The sequence below is a fragment of the Nothobranchius furzeri genome, chromosome 15 (assembly GCF_043380555.1).
Source record: "Nothobranchius furzeri strain GRZ-AD chromosome 15, NfurGRZ-RIMD1, whole genome shotgun sequence".
Taxonomy (NCBI): domain Eukaryota; kingdom Metazoa; phylum Chordata; class Actinopteri; order Cyprinodontiformes; family Nothobranchiidae; genus Nothobranchius; species Nothobranchius furzeri.
The window spans coordinates 13,945,545-13,954,059 of NC_091755.1; positions in this window are offsets into that span (position 1 = coordinate 13,945,545).

Sequence of the window (8,515 nt, forward strand, 5' to 3'; positions counted from 1 at the left end):
ATTGAGTTGTAAGTGATCTGAACGTTTCAAGATGATCGCACATTCCTATAGGGGGTCAAACCATGTCCCAAAGGTCACCGGGCCAAGTGTCACTTTAAAGAAGTAGTCCAGTTACACATTTGTGGGCTTATTACTTGGCTTCTCAATGTCCTAGAGAGGTTTGGTTTGTTTTAGTGTACTCCAATCAACAGCTCCTACAACCACAAAAAGGAATGGAGTCATTAGCACTTATGGTTTGTAAATGGCACCCAGAATTTTTTTGCACAAAGCACAATTTCACATCATTCTGGGTTCGTTTGTGTGAACACAAGGTCCAATCAGGCTGAAACGTTACTGGAAGCTAGAATCTATTGAGTTGTAAGTGATCTGAACGTTTCATGATGATAGCGCTTTCCTAAGGGGGTCAAAACATGTCCCAAAGGTCACCGGATCTGGTGTCAATTTAAAGAAGTAGTCCAGTTACATCTTTGTGGGCTTATAACTTGGCTTCTGAATGTCCTAGAGAGGTTAGGTTTGTTTTAGTGTACTCCAATCAACAGCCCCTACATCCACAAAAAGGAATGGAGTCATTAGCACTTATGATTTGTAAATGGCACCCAGAATTATGTTGCACGAAGCACAATTTCACATAATTCTGGGTTCATTTGTGTGAAAACAAGGTCCAATCAGGCTGAAACGTTACAAGAAGGTAGAATCTATTGAGCTGTAAGTGATCTGAACGTTTCATGATGATCGGACATTCCTATAGGGGGTCAAACCATGTCCCAAAGGTCACCGGGCCTGGTGTCACTTTAAAGAAGTAGTCCAGTTACACATTTGTGGGCTTATAACTTGGCTTCTGAATGTCCTAGAGCTATCAGGTTTGTTTTAGTGTACTCCAATCAACAGCCCCTACAACCACAAAAAGGAATTGAGTCATTAGCACTTATGGTTTTTAAATGGCACCCAGAATTATGTTGCATGAAGCACTATTTCACATCATTCTGGGTTCATTTGTGTGAAAACAAGGTCCAATCAGGCTGAAACGTTACAGGAAGGTAGAATCTATTGAGTTGTAAGTGATCTGAACGTTTCATGATGATAGCGCTTTCCTAAGGGGGTCAAAACATGCCCCAAAGGTCACCGGATCTGGTGTCAATTTAAAGAAGTAGTCCAGTTACATCTTTGTGGGCTTATAACTTGGCTTCTGAATGTCCTAGAGAGGTTAGGTTTGTTTTAGTCTACTCCAATCAACAGCCCCTACATCCACAAAAAGGAATGGAGTCATTAGCACTTATGGTTTGTAAATGGCACCCAGAATTATGTTGCACGAAGCACAATTTCACATCATTCTGGGTTCATTTGTGTGAAAACAAGGTCCAATCAGGCTGAAACGTTACAAGAAGGTAGAATCTATTGAGCTGTAAGTGATCTGAACGTTTCATGATGATCGGACATTCCTATAGGGGGTCAAACCATGTCCCAAAGGTCACCGGGCCTGGTGTCACTTTAAAGAAGTAGTCCAGTTACACATTTGTGGGCTTATAACTTGGCTTCTGAATGTCCTTGAGCGATCAGGTTTGTTTTAGTGTACTCCAATCAACAGCCCCTACAACCACAAAAAGGAATGGAGTCATTAGCACTTATGGTTTTTAAATGGCACCCAGAATTATGTTGCATGAAGCACTATTTCACATCATTCTGGGTTCATTTGTGTGAAAACAAGGTCCAATCAGGCTGAAACGTTACAGGAAGGTAGAATCTATTGAGTTGTAAGTGATCTGAACGTTTCATGATGATAGCACTTTCCTAAGGGGGTCAAACCATGTCCCAAAGGTCACCGGATCTGGTGTCAATTTAAAGAAGTAGTCCAGTTACACATTTGTGGGCTTATAACTTGGCTTCTGAATGTCCTAGAGAGATCAGGTTTGTTTTAGTGTACTCCAATCAACATCCCCTACAACCTCAAAAAGGAATGGAGTCATTAGCTCTTATGGTTTGTAAATGGCACCCAGAATTATGTTGCACGAAGCACAATTTCACATCATTCTGGGTCCATTTGTGTGAAAACAAGGTCCAATCAGGCTGAAACGTTACAAGAAGGTAGAATCTATTGAGTTGTAAGTGATCTGAACGTTTCATGATGATCGCACACTCCTATAGGGGGTAAAACCATGTCCCAAAGGTCACCGGGCCTGGTGTCACTTTAAAGAAGTAGTCCAGTTACACCTTTGTGGGCTTATAGCTTGGCTTCTGAATGTCCTAGAGAGGTTAGGTTTGTTTTAGTGTACTCCAATCAACAGCCTCTACAACCACAAAAAGGCATGGAGTCATTAGCACTTATGGTTTGTAAATGGCACCCAGAATTATGTTGCACGAAGCACAATTTCACATCATTCTGGGTCCATTTGTGTGAAAACAAGGTCCAATCAGGCTGAAACGTTACAGGAAGGTAGAATCTATTGAGTTGTAAGTGATCTGAACGTTTCATGATGATAGCACTTTCCTAAAGGGGTCAAACCATGTCCCAAAGGTCACCGGATCTGGTGTCAATTTAAAGAAGTAGTCCAGTTACACATTTGTGGGCTTATAACTTGGCTTCTGAATGTCCTAGAGTGATCAGGTTTGTTTTAATCTTCTCCAATCAACAGCCCCTACAACCACAACAAGGAATGGAGTCATTAGCACTTATAGTTTGTAAGTGGCACCCAGAATTATGTTGCACGAAGCACAATTTCACATCATTCTGGGTCAATTTGTGTGAAAACAAGGTCCAACCCGGCTGAAACGCTACAAGAAGGTAGAATCTATTGAGTTGTAAGTGATCTGAACGTTTCAAGATGATCGCACATTCCTATAGGGGGTCAAACCATGTCCCAAATGTCACCGGGCCAAGTGTCACTTTAAAGAAGTAGTCCAGTTACACCTTTGTGGGCTTATTACTTGGCTTCTGAATGTCCTAGAGAGGTTAGGTTTGTTTTAGTGTACTCCAATCAACAGCCCCTACAACCACAAAAAGGAATGGAGTCATTAGCACTTATGGTTTGTAAATGGCACCCAGAATTATTTTGCACGAAGCACAATTTCACATCATTCTGGGTTCATTTGTGTGAAAACAAGGTCCAATCAGGCTGAAACGTTACTGGAAGCTAGAATCTATTGAGTTGTAAGTGATCTGAACGTTTCATGATGATAGCGCTTTCCTAAGGGGGTCAAAACATGTCCCAAAGGTCACCGGATCTGGTGTCAATTTAAAGAAGTAGTCCAGTTACACATTTGTGGGCTTATAACTTGGCTTCTGAATGTCCTAGAGCGATCAGGTTTGTTTTAGTGTACTCCAATCAACAGCCCCTACAACCACAAAAAGGAATGGAGTCATTAGCACTTATGGTTTTTAAATGGCACCCAGAATTATGTTGCATGAAGCACTATTTCACATCATTCTGGGTTCATTTGTGTGAAAACAAGGTCCAATCAGGCTGAAACGTTACAGGAAGGTAGAATCTATTGAGTTGTAAGTGATCTGAACGTTTAATGATGATAGCGCTTTCCTAAGGGGGTCAAACCATGTCCCAAAGGTCACCGGATCTGGTGTCAATTTAAAGAAGTAGTCCAGTTACACATTTGTGGGCTTATAACTTGGCTTCTGAATGTCCTAGAGAGATCAGGTTTGTTTTAGTGTATTCCAATCAACAGCCTCTACAACCACAAAAAGGAATGGAGTCATTAGCACTTATGGTTTGTAAATGGCACCCAGAATTATGTTGCACGAAGCACAATTTCACATCATTCTGGGTCCATTTGTGTGAAAACAAGGTCCAATCAGGCTGAAACGTTACAAGAAGGTAGAATCTATTGAGTTGTAAGTGATCTGAACGTTTCATGATGATCGCACATTCCTATAGGGGGTCAAACCATGTCCCAAAGGTCACCGGGCCTGGTGTCACTTTAAAGAAGTAGTCCAGTTACACCTTTGTGGCCTTATAACTTGGCTTCTGAATGTCCTAGAGAGGTCAGGTTTGTTTTAGTGTACTCCAATCAACAGCCCCTACAACCACAAAAAGGAATGGAGTCATTAGCACTTATGGTTTGTAAATGGCACCCAGAATTATGTTGCACGAAGCACAATTTCACATCATTCTGGGTTCATTTGTGTGAAAACAAGGTCCAATCAGGCTGAAACGTTACAGGAAGGTAGAATCTATTGAGTTGTAAGTGATCTGAACGTTTCATGATGATAGCACTTTCCTAAGGGGGTCAAACCATGTCCCAAAGGTCACCTGTTCTGGTGTCAATTTAAAGAAGTAGTCCAGTTACACATTTGTGGGCTTATAACTTGGCTTCTGAATGTCCTAGAGAGATCAGGTTTGTTTTAGTGTACTCCAATCAACAGCCCCTACAACCACAAAAAGGAATGGAGTCATTAGCACTTATGGTTTGTAAATGGCACCCAGAATTATGTTGCACGAAGCACAATTTCACATCATTCTGGGTCCATTTGTGTGAAAACAAGGTCCAATCAGGCTGAAACGCTACAAGAAGGTAGAATCTATTGAGTTGTAAGTGATCTGAACGTTTCATGATGATCGCACATTCCTATAGGGGGTCAAACCATGTCCCAAAGGTCACCGGGCCTGGTGTCACTTTAAAGAAGTAGTCCAGTTACACATTTGTGGGCTTATAACTTGGCTTCTGAATGTCCTAGAGAGATCAGGTTTGTTTTAGTGTACTCCAATCAACAGCCCCTACAACCACAAAAAGGAATGGAGTCATTAGCTCTTATGGTTTGTAAATGGCACCCAGAATTATGTTGCACGAAGCACAATTTCACATCATTCTGGGTCCATTTGTGTGAAAACAAGGTCCAATCAGGCTGAAACGTTACAAGAAGGTAGAATCTATTGAGTTGTAAGTGATCTGAACGTTTCATGATGATCGCACATTCCTATAGTGGGTAAAACCATGTCCCAAAGGTCACCGGGCCTGGTGTCACTTTAAAGAAGTAGTCCAGTTACATCTTTGTGGGCTTATAACTTGGCTTCTGAATGTCCTAGAGAGGTTAGGTTTGTTTTAGTGTACTCCAATCAACAGCCCCTACAACCACAAAAAGGAATGGAGTCATTAGCACTTATGGTTTGTAAATGGCACCCAGAATTTTGTTGCACGAAGCACAATTTCACATCATTCTGGGTTCATTTGTGTGAAAACAAGGTCCAATCAGGCTGAAACGTTACAAGAAGGTAGAATCTATTGAGTTGTAAGTGATCTGAACGTTTCATGATGATCGCACATTCCTATAGGGGGTCAATCCATGTCCCAAAGGTCACCGGGCCTGGTGTCACTTTAAAGAAGAAGTCCACTTACACCTTTGTGGGCTTATAACTTGGCTTCTGAATGTCCTAGAGAGGTCAGGTTTGTTTTAGTGTACTCCAATCAACAGCCCCTACAACCACAAAAAGGAATGGAGTCATAAGCACTTATGGTTTGTAAATGGCACCCAGAATTATGTTGCACGAAGCACAATTTCACATCATTCTGGGTTCATTTGTGTGAAAACAAGGTCCAATCAGGCTGAAACGTTACAGGAAGGTCGAATCTATTGAGTTGTAAGTGATCTGAACGTTTCATGATGATAGCACTTTCCTAAGGGGGTCAAACCATGTCCCAAAAGTCACCGGTTCTGGTGTCAATTTAAAGAAGTAGTCCAGTTACACATTTGTGGGCTTATAACTTGGCTTCTGAATGTCCTAGAGAGATCAGGTTTGTTTTAGTATACTCCAATCAACAGCCCCTACAACCACAAAAAGGAATGGAGTCATTAGCACTCATGGTTTTTAAATGGGACCCAGAATTATGTTGCACAAAGCACAATTTCACATCATTCTGGGTTCATTTGTGTGAAAACAAGGTCCAATCAGGCTGAAACGTTACAGGAAGGTAGAATCTATTGAGTTGTAAGTGATCTGAACGTTTCATGATGATAGCACTTTCCTAAGGGGGTCAAACCATGTCCCAAAGGTCACCGGATCTGGTGTCAATTTAAAGAAGTAGTCCAGTTTCACATTTGTGGGCTTATAACTTGGCTTCTGAATGTCCTAGAGAGATCAGGTTTGTTTTAGTGTACTCCAATCAACAGCCCCTACAACCACAAAAAGGAATGGAGTCATTAGCACTTATGGTTTGTAAATGGCACCCAGAATTATGTTGCACGAAGCACAATTTCACATCATTCTGGGTCCATTTGTGTGAAAACAAGGTCCAATAGGCTGAAACGTTACAGGAAGGTAGAATCTATTGAGTTGTAAGTGATCTGAACGTTTCAAGATGATCACACATTCCTATAGGGGGTAAAACCATGTCCCAAAGGTCACCGGGCCTGGTGTCACTTTAAAGAAGTAGTCCAGTTACATCTTTGTGGGCTTATAACTTGGCTTCTGAATGTCCTAGAGAGGTTAGGTTTGTTTTAGTGTACTCCAATCAACAGCCCCTAAAACCACAAAAAGGAATGGAGTCATTAGCATTTATGGTTTGTAAATGGCACCCAGAATTATGTTGCACGAAGCACAATTTCACATCATTCTGGGTCCATTTGTGTGAAAACAAGGTCCAATCAGGCTGAAACGTTACAAGAAGGTAGAATCTATTGAGTTGTAAGTGATCTGAACGTTTCATGATGATCGCACATTCCTATAGGGGGTAAAACCATGTCCCAAAGGTCACCGGGCCTGGTGTCACTTTAAAGAACTAGTCCAGTTACACATTTGTGGGCTTATAACTTGGCTTCTGAATGTCCTAGAGCGATCAGGTTTGTTTTAGTGTACTCCAATCAACAGCCCCTACAACCACAAAAAGGAATGGAGTCATTAGCACTTATGGTTTTTAAATGGCACCCAGAATTATGTTGCACGAAGCACAATTTCACATCATTCTGGGTTCATTTGTGTGAAATCAAGGTCCAATCAGGCTGAAACGTTATAGGAAGGTAGAATCTATTGAGTTGTAAGTGATCTGAACGTTTCATGATGATAGCACTTTCCTAAGGGGGTCAAACCATGTCCCAAAGGTCACCGGATCTGGTGTCAATTTAAAGAAGTAGTCCAGTTACACATTTGTGGGCTTATAACTTGGCTTCTGAATGTCCTAGAGAGATCAGGTTTGTTTTAGTGTACTCCAATCAACAGCCCCTACAACCACAAAAAGGAATGGAGTCATTAGCACTTATGGTTTGTAAATGGCACCCAGAATTATGTTGCACGAAGCACAATTTCACATCATTCTGGGTCCATTTGTGTGAAAACAAGGTCCAATAGGCTGAAACGTTACAGGAAGGTAGAATCTATTGAGTTGTAAGTGATCTGAACGTTTCAAGATGATCACACATTCCTATAGGGGGTAAAACCATGTCCCAAAGGTCACCGGGCCTGGTGTCACTTTAAAGAAGTAGTCCAGTTACATCTTTGTGGGCTTATAACTTGGCTTCTGAATGTCCTAGAGAGGTTAGGTTTGTTTTAGTGTACTCCAATCAACAGCCCCTAAAACCACAAAAAGGAATGGAGTCATTAGCATTTATGGTTTGTAAATGGCACCCAGAATTATGTTGCACGAAGCACAATTTCACATCATTCTGGGTTCATTTGTGTGAAAACAAGGTCCAATTAGGCTGAAACGTTACAAGAAGGTAGAATCTATTGAGTTGTAAGTGATCTGAACGTTTCATGATGATCGCACATTCCTATAGGGGGTCAAACCATGTCCCAAAGGTCACCGGGCCTGGTGTCACTTTAAAGAAGTAGTCCAGTTACACATTTGTGGGCTCATAACTTGGCTTCTGAATGTCCTAGAGAGATCAGGTTTGTTTTAGTGTACTCCAATCAACAGACCCTACAACCACAAAAAGGAATGGAGTCATTAGCTCTTATGGTTTGTAAATGGCACCCAGAATTATGTTGCACGAAGCACAATTTCACATCATTCTGGGTCCATTTGTGTGAAAACAAGGTCCAATCAGGCTGAAACGTTACAAGAAGGTAGAATCTATTGAGTTGTAAGTGATCTGAACGTTTCATGATGATCGCACATTCCTATAGGGGGTAAAACCATGTCCCAAAGGTCACCGGGCCTGGTGTCACTTTAAAGAACTAGTCCAGTTACACATTTGTGGGCTTATAACTTGGCTTCTGAATGTCCTAGAGCGATCAGGTTTGTTTTAGTGTACTCCAATCAACAGCCCCTACAACCACAAAAAGGAATGGAGTCATTAGCACTTATGGTTTTTAAATGGCACCCAGAATTATGTTGCACGAAGCACAATTTCACATCATTCTGGGTTCATTTGTGTGAAATCAAGGTCCAATCAGGCTGAAACGTTATAGGAAGGTAGAATCTATTGAGTTGTAAGTGATCTGAACGTTTCATGATGATAGCACTTTCCTAAGGGGGTCAAACCATGTCCCAAAGGTCACCGGATCTGGTGTCAATTTAAAGAAGTAGTCCAGTTACACATTTGTGGGCTTATAACTTGGCTTCTGAATGTCCT